Source organism: Hevea brasiliensis, chromosome 7 (assembly GCF_030052815.1).
Source record: "Hevea brasiliensis isolate MT/VB/25A 57/8 chromosome 7, ASM3005281v1, whole genome shotgun sequence".
NCBI lineage: Eukaryota > Viridiplantae > Streptophyta > Magnoliopsida > Malpighiales > Euphorbiaceae > Hevea > Hevea brasiliensis.
Window position 1 is genome coordinate 92,486,902 of NC_079499.1, and position 15,174 is coordinate 92,502,075.

The 15,174-nt window shown below is 31.3% G+C and overlaps 1 non-coding gene across 1 annotated transcript; it reads right to left on the reverse strand.

Annotated features, from left to right (window-relative positions):
* Positions 1-14,124: 14,124 nt before the first annotated feature.
* Positions 14,125-14,231, reverse strand: LOC131181784 (small nucleolar RNA R71). The gene has a single exon (XR_009150261.1). It is a non-coding gene; the product is annotated as a small nucleolar RNA R71 (small nucleolar RNA).
* Positions 14,232-15,174: the final 943 nt, after the last annotated feature.

The window sequence follows — 15,174 nt, forward strand, 5'->3', positions numbered from 1 at the left end:
TCTCCCACTTAAAGTCACTTTTGGTGAGCTTTCAAAAAAAAAACTTTCTCCTCTTGCCAAAACCATGCTGCTTATGTTTCCAATAGGCCATAGAAGGATCTACACCATTTAAACTTATTATCATTGACTGACTTTGTCATTACATCTGCTAGGTTGTCTTTAGTGTGAATCTTCTGCATATCCACAATTCCTTCTTCCACTACTTCTCGAACAAAATGATATTGTACTCCTATGTGTTTTGTCCTTGAATGAAAGGCTGGATTCCTTGCAATATGCAAGGCACTCTGATTGTCACAATATACTGAAATTTTCTGTTGAATGTGCCCGAGTTCTTCCATTAACCTTTGAATCCAAATTGCTTCCTTGCATGCTTCTGTAGTTGCCATGTATTCAGCTTCGGTAGTAGACAAAGCTACAACAGTCCGTAACTTAGATAGCCAGCTTACAGCTCCTCCAGCAAGTGTGAACACATAGCCTGTAGTGGATTTTCTTTTATCAAGATCACATGCAAAATCTGAATCAACATAGCCTCTGACAATTAATTCTGATCCTCCAAAACATAACATAGCATCTGAGGTTCCTTTAATATATCTTAGGATCCTCTTAACAGTATTCCAATGCTCTTTACCAGGATCTGCCATAAAACGACTAACCATGCCAATTGCTTGAGCAATATCTAGCCTTGTGCAGATCATTGCATACATAAGGCTTCCCACTGCTGATGCATACGGCACTCGAGACATTTCCATCCTCTCTGTTTCATTGCTAGGACACATACTTGAGGATAATTTATAATTAACAGAAAGTGGGGTAGAAATTGGCTTACAATCTTGCATGTTGAAGCGCCGCAAGACTTTCCTTAGATAATTCTTCTGAGAAAGCCAAATCTTTCTATTTTTTCTATCTCGGTTAATTTGCATCCCTAAAATCTTGTTTGCTGGTCCCAAATCCTTCATATCGAATTCCCTAGCCAACTGTGCCTTCAATTCTTGGACTTGAACTTTGTTGGGGCCTACTACTAACATGTCATCTACGTACAACAGTAGAATGATAAAATCATTATCACCAAACCTTTTGTAACACGTACAATGGTCTGAATTCAATCTGTTGTATCCAAGGCTAATAATGAAGGAATCAAATCTCTTATACCAACACCTTGGCGCCTGCTTTAGACCGTATAGAGATTTGGTTAACCTGCAAACCAAGTTTTCTTTTCCTTGTTCCTCGAAACCTTCTAGTTGGAGCATGTATATCTCTTCTTCAAGTTCACCATGAAGAAACGCTGTCTTTACATCCAGTTGTTCTAGATGCAGATCCAATGCAGCACACATAGCAAGGACTACTCTGATAGTAGCAAGTCTAACAACTGGAGAGAAGATCTCAGTGAAGTCAATACCTTCTTTCTGAGCATATCCTTTAACCACCAATCTAGCACGATATCGTTCTATCTGATCAGTACCATCTCGCTTGATCTTGTAGACCCACTTATTACCAATGGCTTTCCTTCCTTGTGGGAGTGGAACAAGTTCCCAAATCTTATTTCTATGTAAAGCTTCCATTTCTTCTTGCATTGTTGTCATCCACAGAGAGGCATATGGGCTCTTTATAGCCTCCTGAAAGGTTAATGGCTCTCCATCTTCTGTTAGAAGACAATATGCATCATGGCTTGCCATAACATAGTCTGAGTGCCATGTTGGTTTCCTTGTTTGACGTGTTGATCGTCGAACATCATTGGCCTCATTTGGTTCTTGTTCTTCGTGCTCTGATTCTGCTTCAGAAGAATTTTCAAATTTTTCTTCTATTTGAACTGTAGTAGTCTCTTTAGAAGTGCTGTCATTTTCTTGATCACTTTGCAGGTCATTTTCTGCAAATATTACATCTCTGCTGACTATAACCTTGCGAGCAGTGGGATCCCACAGGCGATACCCCTTAATACCGTCAGCATACCCCAAGAATATGCATTTTCTGGATTTCGGATCCAGTTTTGTTCTTTCTTGAGAATTATACATTACATATGCAGGACACCCAAATACTTTTAGTGAAGAATAATCTGCTGGCTTACCGCTCCATATCTCTATTGGCGTCTTTAATTCAATTGCAGTTGATGGTGACGATTTATCACATAACAGGCAGTTTTGACTGCTTCTGCCCAGAAACACTTGGCTAGACCTGCTGTTCTCAACATAGCTCTTGTTCTTTTCAGGAGAGTTTTGTTCATCCGCTCTGCTATTCCATTTTGCTGAGGTGTATATGCAACTGTGAATTGCCTTTGAATACCCTCTTGCTTGCAAAATGCGAGAAAATTACCATCCGTGTATTCTCCACCATTATCTGTCCTTAAGCATTTGATTCTTTTCCCAATTTCAAGTTCTACTTGTGCCTTGAAGTCTTTGAATAGTGGAAACACATCTGACTTCTTCTTGATTGGGTACACCCATAGTCTCCTGGAGTAATCATCAATGAATGACACAAAATACTTTGCACCTCCTAAGGATATTTCTGGTGATTCCCATACATCAGAATGAATCAAGTCTAGAATGTGTTTGCTTCTAGCAGTAGATCTATTAAACTTTAATCTATTCTGCTTGCTTAAAACACATTTCTCACAGAAAGGTAAGCTTACCGATTTGAGTCCAGGAAGCAAATTACGTTCAGCAAGAATCTTCAAACCACGTTCTGACATATGGCCTAGTTTGTAATGCCACATCATCGTTGTTTCTGATTCTTGGCTAACTGCTGCAACTGATGCATCTACTTTCTGCAATGTATCTCCTAAAAGCACAAATAGATTAGCTGTGATCTTTTCTGCCTTCATCACCACCAGAGCATCTTTTACAACCTTCAAGATCCCATCTACAATATGAGTCTTATATCCGAGGTTATTTAATTGCCCAAGAGACAATAGATTTTTCTTCAAGCCCTTCACATGTCATACTCCTTCAACTGTTCAAATAGTACCATCATACATTTTTAATTTGATAGTACCAACTCCAGCAATTTCTAAGGTATTGTCATTTCCCATGAACACAGATCCTTCCGAGATAGATTCATAAGTGCAAAACCAGTCTCGTCATGGAGTCATGTGCCAAGTTGCTCCCGTATCCATTATCCAAATATCAGTGAGCTGTTTTCCACCTTTAGAACTTATTGCTGCTTCGCTGTACAGGATTTCTCCATCATCTAAGGTACTTGCAACACATCCTTGAGAAGTTTTTGCTTCAGGAGCTTTTTCTACAGTTTTCTTATAATGCCAACAATCCTTTTTCACATGCCCTCTTTTGCCACAATGGTAGCATTTAAAATTTTTCTTGCTTCGTGACTTCGATCTGCTATGGTTTTGACTTCCACTAGAACCACATTCCATTGATCTCCCTCTCATCATCAATAATGCCTCTGTTTGTTGCGAAGTGAACAATTTATCTTCTTTATTTTTGCCCCTGGACTCCTCTTCCAAAACAGCAGCTGCAACATCATTGAAGACTAGATAGTCTGTGAGAATATTATTTGTCAAATTGATGATGAGTTGATCATATGAATCGGGTAGACTTTGAAGTAGAAGCTCTGCACGTTCATTTTCTGCTATATGATATTCCAACGCTGTAAGTTGAGAAAATAACGTATTAAGATTGTTGATGTGATCCGTTACTGATGTGGATTCACTCATTCGAAGAGTATAAAGTCTCCTCTTTAAGAAGATCTTGTTGTGAAGTGACTTTGCCTCGTACAATCCGGTGAGCGTGTCCCAAATTTCTTTTGCTGTCTTCTTTTCTACAACACTTGATAAAACTATATCTGCCATTGCTAGATGTAGATTAGCAATTGCATTGTCATCCATCTCTTTCCATTTGTCATCAGTTATCCCTGTGGGTCTGTCCTCAATTGCCGCTAAACAATTGTCCTTCCTCAAAATTGCCCTTATCTTCAATTTCCATAGGAAGAAATTACTCTCGTTGAATTTCTCAATCTCAGACTTGGCTGCCATGGTATTGACACAGACCTGCTCCCCAACTGAAATCAGTTTACAATATCTACAACCTTTGGCTCTGATACCACTGTTAAGGACTGAAGATATATATAAACTGATCTTGTTGTTTGGGTACAGGAAATATATCTGACAACAATAACAGAGTTGAAGAAAAAGATAGAAATCGACACACAATAGAAGAAAATTTCAGTATATGTGGAAGAGATTACAATATGAAAAGACACTATTTTTCTCTAAGATTTCCTCTCTACTCACACACTTCACACCTCTCATATATATCTTTTACACAAATACAAGAGTTCTATATATATATGAGTCGGTTACGACGGCTAAAATAACCGACTTATACAGCTAATATATCACTCTGTTTTCAACATGGTTAAGCAACCATTTCTGACAATTTATTTCTTTGGACAAAAGCTTATCAGATAAGCAAAGAAGATGTGGGTCCAGACTCAATTTCCACTACCTTCCTTTCACATGCATATACTGCCATACTTCGGTAATTGTAATTTATCATTACTATTATTTTAACACAGAGCCAACAAGTGGCTTTACCCTTGACAAGTATTAATAAGATTTTTGCTTTTTGAGTCTGTCAATTTTTATATTATTCTATAGGTTTGACTCTATTCGCAGGAGTCGGTGACTTCATATCATTTCGCGTTACGAATCATAAAAGTGCAAAATGCTGAAACAAGATTCCTCCATTATAGGAAATGGGAATTTCTTCCAATTTTTTTTTTCTTCATTATATGATAAGATCTCTCCACTTATAGATTGCATATAGTATTAAATGCTAATGGTTTGTGTGCAAACTTAGAACTTCTATTGGTCAACAAATTCAAGTGAAATACATGTGTCCTCAGACTGATATTATAGTTTGATTTTTCTTTGTTTAGATGCACTTGAATGATTATGGCCGCTGAAAGGTGAAGATTCCTTTTTAGTGGTTTCCATAAAGAAATTAGTCTTTGCTCTCTCTTGTCTTGATCATTCTCAAACTCCCATGGAAGTTGCTAACTAACTAGTGCATCACATATGTAATGGGTTTTTAATGGCCAACCACAGAGAAAGCAAGGAAGACCATTTAAATCTTCTATTGGAGATGACCACTCATCACCAACCTACCAAGCCTAGGACGGCTTCATTTTTTCATTTTTTAAACTAGATTCCCTTTATGTTATCGGAGCCATATTAATAAGGCTCATATTCTTAAGGTGAAGAAAATCATATAACTCAACATATGAGTTCATATACATAAATATTTGTCTTAAAATTTTTATTATATTTATTTCACTAATTAATTATATAATAATATATTAATAATAAATTACATAGATTAATTTCACAATTTAAATATATATCTATAATTGTAGAAATATATTAATAATAAATTATATAAATTAGTTTCACAAGGAATTGTAGAATATTAAGTACTATACAATATCTTTAATTGAGGGTAGGGGTGAGCAGATTTCGGTTCAAACCGAAAAACCGAACGGAATCGAATCAATTCGGTTCAATTGGTTCAATTTTAAAATTTAATCGATTCGGTTCTATTTTATATTATAAAAATTTCGATTATTTCAGTTCGGTTCGGTTCAGTTCGGTTTTAAAGAGAAGAAAATCGGTTAAACCGAATTGAATAGAAATTTTATATATTCAAATCGAATCAAATCAGATCAAATCGATTTTTGAATTGATTTATTTTTATAGGGAATTTATGAATTTTATATATATATATATATATATATATATATATATATATATATTGTCATTGATTAATGGTTATTAGGTTCAAACCAAAGTCAAAATTAGACAAAATAACTTGAAAATCAAATCTAAATTAAAAAAATAATAAAAAATCAAAACCGATCGGTTTGAACTGAACCGAACCGAACCGAAATAGAGCGATTCAGTTCGATTCAGTTTTTTAATCAATTTCGATACCGTTCGATTTCTAAAATATGTAATTCGATTTTCATAATTTAATTTAGTTCGATTTGATTCGAACCAAATACTCACCCCTAATTAATTTAATGACTTCTAAAGTCTACTTTTTTAAGCATTCTTTTCGTTATAGATAATTTTAATTATCATTAGATACTATTCTTCCTCATTTGTTTTCAATTTTATTGGTCACTGCAAGTTTGAGGGTATCTTGAAGGGGGAAAGAATGAGAGTATCTTAAAGTGAGAATGAACAAGTCAAGTTGCCCATAAAAAATGCAACACTTGTGTTGCAGTACACTTTTTTCCTTCTCAGATTTCTATTATTCTTTTGTTGCATTTCTCAAATAAATAACTTATAAGGCTATTAGGCGCACCCGGTATACATGTATCATCTCTTATAATCATATTAGATCCATTCTCTATATTATAGAGAGGGTTTACTTTTCTATGAGAGAGAGAACATTATTTTTTTATTGTTTCTAGTGTATCTAACAATTAACCCTTATATATATTATTCAAAGTGTATCAACCTTTTAGATAAAAGGTACATCTTATTATGCATGTAACTATTAAAAAAATTACATCTCTTCATATGGTTATGTCTTTATCTAATTAGAATAAATAATTTACATTTAACAATTCGATTTCACCTTTTTTTAGTCAATGTTTACCTATAATTTTTTTAGTTATCAGTAATTTTAGTATTTTTTTTAATTTCTTTTTGTATTTTTCTTAATTCCTATACTATATAGACATATACACTAGCAAAGAATTGTTATTTTTTTTTATAACTAATGTTAAAGAATATAAGAAATTAATATTAAGATCAGAAATTAGAAACTATAAGGAAATTTTGGCTATTGGGGGTTCACTAAATTAAAAGTATCTCAATATTTCTATAATTACTTAAACAAATATATACATAAAATGAATGGTGAGAAGCTCCTCTCCAGATCTAGTTTGGCTTGGTCCAGTGATTAAAAGTATAATATTCACCTCATAAATTTAGGTTCGAATCCTTACTTCTCTAATTTTCTATTAAAAAAAAAATTTCTTCTTGTCCATTTATAATTCCGTCATTAAGTGATCTCAACGCATCTTAAATATTTCAAATAAAAAAAGCTATAAATTCCGACGGATATAAAAATATTTAAATTTTTATGAATTTTTTTTTCTTTTATTGAAGATTGAATTGAGTAGAACAAACAACATACTATCCTAAATTATGAATTTCATTTTGTTGTGGCATTTTAAAACATGAATCACCCCAATATGTAATGAGCATCAGTTAAAGAATATAAAAAAAATTATAAACAGACATATTAATATAACTAAGAAATGAATTGTGTGGCAAAAAATAACAATAGTTTCATATAATAAAAATATCAAATAAATAGTCGCTGAATATTAAAAAGGGTGACACCTGATGAGTGAACTCAATTCATATTTATATTTAAGGGATATGGATAAAACTGTTGTATTAATTATTGGATATGAACCAAATGATATGTGTACATTTTTAAAACATAACACAGATATTTTGTATGATCTTTTTGGGTAAAACCAAAATAATAATAATAATAATAATAATAATAATAATAATAATAATAATAACAATAATAAGTTTTAATTTACTGATATTGTGTCATTTTTAAATTATAAATTTTGAGTTTAAATTTTATAAAGTAGACATGTTTTTCTATGGTTAGGTCACTTGGCACTTTCTATAAAGAAATTTTCACATGGGATTATGAACACATACCAAGCATATATTAAAATTCCATTTACACTATTTTTATGCTTCTCAAATTATTGACATTATTTTTAAAATATTATTAAAATTACTAAATAAAGATATTATTTAAATATATTATATTTCTTTGATATATTTAGAGAATATAAAAAAATTTGACATTTAAAGGTGATAAAAATGATTATATAATTAACCAACCAAAAATTATTCCATATATTTAATGGGGTGTCAATTCGTCAAGATATTCAAGAAATTATTCATGATGTTTCCTGCTTAGCTAGTTCATATTAGTCTTCTGTGTTTCCCTTTGTTAGAAGAGGGAATACAGCCCATACTTTAGCCTCTAAAAGCATTATAGATAAATCCTTCTTGTTAAATCCTTTGGCACAATATTATTTTGTAATGTTTGCCTTACCTTCTTAAGGTTTTCAATGAAATTATTTGTCGACAGCAAAAAAAATATATTTAATCATTTTTTCTATTATAATGCTATATTTTAATTATGAAATTTTTAAAAAAATTTAAGAGATAAAAAATAATAAAAAAATAAAGAAATTAATACTAAATTTAAAATATTATTTTATTTATATATATTGAATTAAAAATATATAATTTAAAATTCCTTTTAATCATGTGCAAAACTACGGACAATTACTAAATTGAATTAAAAAAATTAGACAATTTTTTTTAAAATATATTATGTCTGCGTGACTTTCTAAAGTTGTGGGTCCAAAAAAAAAAAAAACAACATGAAATTATGGAGGAAAAATCTGGGGCAGTGAACAGAAAAAGCTATGCAATTTTTAGGGGAAAATTGTTGTGCGAACTGTCTTAGAAAAGACCCTCCCTCTTTATTTAATTTTTATATTTTGATAAAATTAATTATTCAATTTATGTATTTTAAAAATATACTATTTAATTTTTATATTTTATTTCTATTAAATATTTAATCCTTTTATTAAATTTTCTGTTATTCACATTATTTAAATTATTATTTAATCTTTTTATTTTAAAAAAATTAATTAATTAATTTTTATATTTTAAAAAAATATTATTTAATCACTTTATTTTAGTAGAACTAATATATTTTGAAAAATATAATATTTTAAAAATATATTTTTAGATAAAAATAAAAATTTTCTATATGGAGACTAAATTTGAAAGTACATTTGTTTTAAATATTCAATTCCTTAAATATTATTTTTATGTTTTTTTTTACTAAAAAAATAATTTTTCTTGATTATTTAAAAATTTAAAAAAACTAATTAACTTTTTTTTTTAAATCGATGACTTATATCATTTTTATCGATTAATGAAAACAAAGAGAAAATGAGAGGTAGGAGAGTATGGGTGTTGAAGAGAGAAAAAAATGGAGAGAGAGAGAAATAAGGGAGAGATTATTATGGTAGTTTAGGTATAAAAAATAATTATGGGATTAAATAGTTAATAGAGTTAAATTACATGTATTAATTAATGTATTTTTCTAAAATATAGGGACTAACAAATTAATTTTACCAAAACAGAGGGACAAAATAATAGTTTAGCTAATATTAATTAACAAAAAAATTTACAGAAATATTGAACAGTTTAACATAAGCAAAATATGAAAATTAAATAATATATTTTTTAAAATATAAAAATCAAATAATTAATTTCATTAAAATATAAGTAATAAATAATAATTTACCCTTGTTTGAATATATATATATATCCATAAGTTAAAATCCATAGTGTCTTAATTTACAAGCAATGCTTTATTTTTTGTAAATATGAAATAGAAATTAAATATTTCATATTGTGCCAAGTTTTAATTAATTATGATAGTGAAAGCCTCTTTGAATTATTTGACAACAGTGCAGGAAATGTATAACCCTAGCAAATGAAAGGACTACATAATGTAAATATGCAGTCAAGTGAAAGTAATATACATGATTTGGATTATTTGATTTTAGATTATTACTGATGACTTTTTTGCTAAGTAAACGACCCTTTTAACTTATATACAGTAATTTTTTTTCTTTAACCATTGAAGCTTGCCCTTACATTTAAGAATTTTACATTTATCCTATTCATAATTTTTTTTTCATTTAATCATTTAAATTTATCTACAAATTTAAAATTTAAAATTTAAAATTATTTATTAATTATATTTATATATAATTACTTAAAATTAAATAATACATTTTGACTTAAATAAAATATTTAAAAGGGAATGAGACATAATTCAAATCTCACCCATAATAATTTATTATTATTTAATACCATATTAAATGGAAATATTTTCAATAATACTATATATATGTGTGCATTTTTATATATTATGAAGATTTTGCAATGACATAAAATGAATGTATATATATATATATATATATATATATATATATATATGTGTGTGTGTGTGTGTGTGTGTGTGTGTGTGTGTGTGTGTGTGTGTGTGTGTGTGCGCGCGAAAGTTCATGTATTACTCCCTATAACATAAATTTCCCGATTCTAGAAAGAGATCCCTCTCTCTTTATATATATAGTTTTAAAAGATTTACTTTACTTTATAAAATTAAACAATAATTTTTCCATATTAATATGATTGATGATATACAAATATTCTACTCATTAAATAACATTTTGTTTTATAAAAGGTAACATATATTGAGAAAAAAAAAAACAAAAAAGGGAAATTGAATTTTTTTTTCAAATTCACATAATAGACCCTAAATAATTAAAGATTATATAATATTAATTGAGACCTCAACTGCACTTTAATTGAGATATTATTTTGCAAAAAGATAATGTTTCTTTCTTTATGCTTTCTCAAGAAAATAAAATAATTGGCCAGTGTAGTATTAGGCTTTTCTTCAAATCAAAGCAGAGCCTCTCCATCAAAAGCCCATCAACATGATCCAAAATTATGGAAGCTTGGGGGTGGATTAAAGTTGGGGCTGGTAATATTTTGACTCCCTTAATATCCAAATAGGTGTATATGTCTCTATTTAAATAGGTGTGAACTTAAAATAATATGAATATGAATATGAACTTGTGTTTTAAATGAAAATTTATAAAATTTGAATATAATATTAAATTTAAATTCCATATTATTCAACCCTATTCAAATAAAATTTCATATGGAATTGAAGTCAATAGAGATCATTGCATAAGGATTCAAATAATTATGAGAACGGAATGACCTAATCAAAGTTCACTCATATTTGTAAACAGCCTTCTTGAATGAGGAATTATTAGTTATGAAGTTGATGGAGATTTGATGAGGTTAGGTGAGATTATACCTTGCTCTATAATTAATATATCAAAGTTTTTTTTAATGCTTAATACTTAAAATTAATTAATATATCTAAGTTGCTATGATGCAATTCCATATACACCTAACTACTTTAGGGTTATATATATATATATATATATATATATATATATATAAACCTTAACATGTGCACATTTACTATATTCGATTAATAGACCTGCTTTGATATATTCAACCTAAAATGTGGTAACATATCATATTTTTCTTTAAAATTTTCACTTAACTTATATCATTTTAAATTAAGTATATCAGGAAGACCTATTGACTTGATGTAAGTAGTTTGCGCTTAGCCAGTCCCAAGCCCGGATAAATGAGGAGGGTTGCGGTAGGTGACAACCAGCGTAAAAATTTCGTCACACCCTATGATATGGATTCAAATGATATAAACGTTGGGGCGTCCTCTACTAACGACGCGCTACATCGGAGCCCGGGTGTAGTGAGAAATATGCAAGGGTGTAGGGCGTTCACCGAAAGCGACGCGCCATGCTGGCGCCCGGGTGTGATGTTAAGTGAGCAAGGGTTCCCACATCATGGACGGGTGTGGGTAAAGAAGTTAGTCCATAGGACAGATAGTAGAATAAATAGTGGAACAGAACACAACATAGACATAGAAAACAATAGAAGATATCATAGAAGGAGACCAATTAGGAAGGAGCAGGATAGGAGGAGGATCAGGGTTGGTACTTGGAATGTTGGATCACTTACAGGAAAATTAATGGAGCTTGTGGATACCTTGGAAAGGAGAAGGGTGAATATTGCTTGCATTCTGATGCATACATTTTGCATAATCATTTAGGTTTAATTTCATAGCCATTTTATTTGATTATTAGTCACTTTTAGCTAATTTCATTAGTTATTTAGTTAGTTTTTCATAATTGTCAATTTTGGATTAATTTGTAATTTTTACTTTATTTTGTAGGAAAAATGGTGTTTTTGAAGGACTGAAGAGAAATTTTGCCATTGAGGAGTGACTTCTACAGCCAAAGATGTCAAAAACAAGTTTTCAAGCTGAAATATGCATTGACCAAATTGTGCATAACTTGCCGCATAAGCTATGCAGATCTGCATAAGGAGAAAAATCACTGTTCCAATACCTGCCGAAATGTGCATAAGGAGACTGCATAGCTTATGCACATTCACGCCTCTCTTATGCACTCTCACGGAATTATGCATAACCTATGCACCAAGTCATGCAGTTTCGCATAAGTGAACTGTAACCAGCTGAATCGCATAAGGGACTGCATAACTTATGCAGTCCACTTATGCACTCCCATAAAGGTTTCATTAATGAGCTGGCAGAAGATTCCCTCAGATAATTCCTCCTATAACACACCATTTTAGGGCTCCATGTCAGAAAAATGCTATAAATAGTCTCATTTCCCATTTTAGAAGGGAGGAGAGAAGGAGCAGAAAAGGAAAGGAGAAGAGAGGCAGAATTTGAGGAGTCACTTTCACCTTCCACAACATTTTCAACCAAGATTTGCAGATTTCTTTCTTTCCTTACATTTTTCTACATTTCTAGTGTTTAATTTCTTATTCTTTAGCTTAGATTAAAGCTTTATTTCCATTTAAACTCAATATATCTTATAAGCATTATGGATAGTGAGTAGTTTTATTTTGATTCTGGAGTAAGGGATGTAATATTTTAGTTATTTTTATGGATTTGAACTGGGCTAGTCCCAATTTAATGAATTTATGAGGTTTAATCCATTTCTTGTGTGCTTATTCACATGCTTAATGAAGGGCCCCATTAAGTTATGTTCTTAATCCTTGGTTGAAGCACCGAAAGGAGGAAACCAAGTGATAGTTAATCAAGAAATTGGACTTAATTAACTTAGATCTAGAAATAGACTAAGGGTTAAGAGGGATTTAATAGATTGATTAAAGAACCTAATGGGTCTTGGTTAATTTTAACTCCACGAAAGTAGGATTAAGTTAATTAAGGCACTCTTTGTCTCACTCGAAAGAGTTTTCAAAGGATTTTAGAATTAATCTCCTTTAAACCCATAAATTTCATGGATTGGGCTAGCTAGGGAAAATCCCAAAATAGCTTGAATATGAAATCCCGAACTCCGGAATCGCCTTTTTATCATTGTTAATTTCTAATCGAATTTAATTACTTGCCATTTTGAATATTGCCATATTTGAACTTGCTTATTTCAATTTGATGAAATTTTAGTTTAATTAATACATTGTTGAATAGAATATTAATTTTGCACATATAAATTTCACATTCTTAATACCCATCGATCCATTACTTTAATTTCAAAAATACTTCAATTTAGTCAACTTTTATATCAAAAATTCAATCATTAACACAACTCCTCGTGGGAACGATATCTTTTCTATATTACTTGTACGACCCGTGCACTTGCGGTTGGGCCACATCAAGTTTTTGGCGCCGTTGCCGGGGAGTTGTTTGTTTAAGATTGAATTCTTGATTATTTTAGTTGTTTTTAGTTTTATCTTTGTTATCTTTTCATTTTGTGTTTGTTTGTTCTTTTTCAGGTACTTTTAATCTTTTATGAGAAGAGCTAGAAGCACAAGTGACACATCCTTATTGTTCAACCCTGAAATTGAGAAATTTTGTAAAGCCAACAAGAAAGAAACCAGAAAAAGGAAAGAAGTTTTGAGAGACTGAATTAGAAGCAGACATGGCTGATGAAAGAATTAGAATTGGTGGTAATGCTGGAAATGATCGAAACAATGAAAATGCAGCCCAAGGTGAAGAAGTTGTTAATGCTAATGTGCCTAGGGGAAGTATGATGGATCATGCTTTTCCTCGTTTTGATGACTTGAGAGAAAGCATAACAAGACCAAGAATTGATGCAAATAGCTACAAGATGGATTTTGGAGTACTTCAAATGATTCAAAAATCTCAATTTGGAGGACATCCTTCTGAAAATCCACACACACATCTAAAGAAGTTTGCTATGATCTGTGACATGCAAAAACAACCTGGAGTGTATGATGATGCAGCAAGATTGAAGCTATTCCCATTCTCTTTGAAAGATAGAGCATTGGATTGGCTTGATTCTTTACCTCACAACTCCATTACAAATTGGGAGCAACTCACTCATGCATTTCTTGCACAATATTTTCCACCTGGAAAAACTCAAGAATTGAGGAATCAAATGACAGCTTTTAGACCAAGAGAGGATGAAACTCTATATGAGTCATGGATGAGATGGAAGGAATTAGAGAGACAATGCCCACATCATGCCATTCCAAAATGGATGATAAACCAGAATTTTTACACAAATGTCACTCCTGCAATCAGAGGAATCATTGATGCTCAAACTGGAGGGGAATTCATCATTAAGCATGAAGATGAAGCTTATGAGTTGTTAGAGAAAATAGCAAAGAACAGTCATCTATGGAGTAGTCCAAGAGGGTCAACTCCAACTCAAAAAAGGCAAGCTGCTGGAATGTATGATCTTGATCCATTCAACATGATTAATGCAAAATTTGATGCACTTACAAATGTCCTTGCTAAGAAGATGGAAGATTTGAGTATGTTGGTTAGTTCATCATCATCATCTGGAAGTTCACAACAAGTGGCTTATGCAGAGGGAACTACCAGCTGTGGAGTAGATTATGGAGAACAAGCTGCAAATGTTGGTAATTATGGAAACAAGCAAATGGGGATTCCTTACTCTCAAACTTATAATCCAACTTGGAGGAATCATCCCAACTTTTCATGGGGAAATCAGCAAAATCAAGTCCAAAATCAAAATTTTCAACCACAACAGCAACAAGGAATTCCATATCAGCAAAATAGGCAACCATTGCCTAATTTTCAGCAGAAAAATATGAATCCTCCACCAAAACAGCAAGAACAAAGTTCCACCACAGAAGCTTTATTGCAACAGATTCTTGCTAACCAAACTAAGCATGATGAGGAGATGAGAGAGATGAAAGCAAGGCTAGAACAGATGCAAACATATAATAGAATGTTGGAAAATCAGATTACACAACAAGTATCTTCCTCAGGTACCAAGTCTTTTGGAAAACTTCCAAGTCAACCAGAAAACCCAAGAGAGCAATGTCATGCCATTACATTGAGAAGTGGTAAAATAGTACATAATGAGAAGAGTGAAAAAAGTGAGAAGAGAGAAAATGAGGAAGATGTTGATGAAAATGAAAAACAAGAGAGTGAAAAGAAAGAG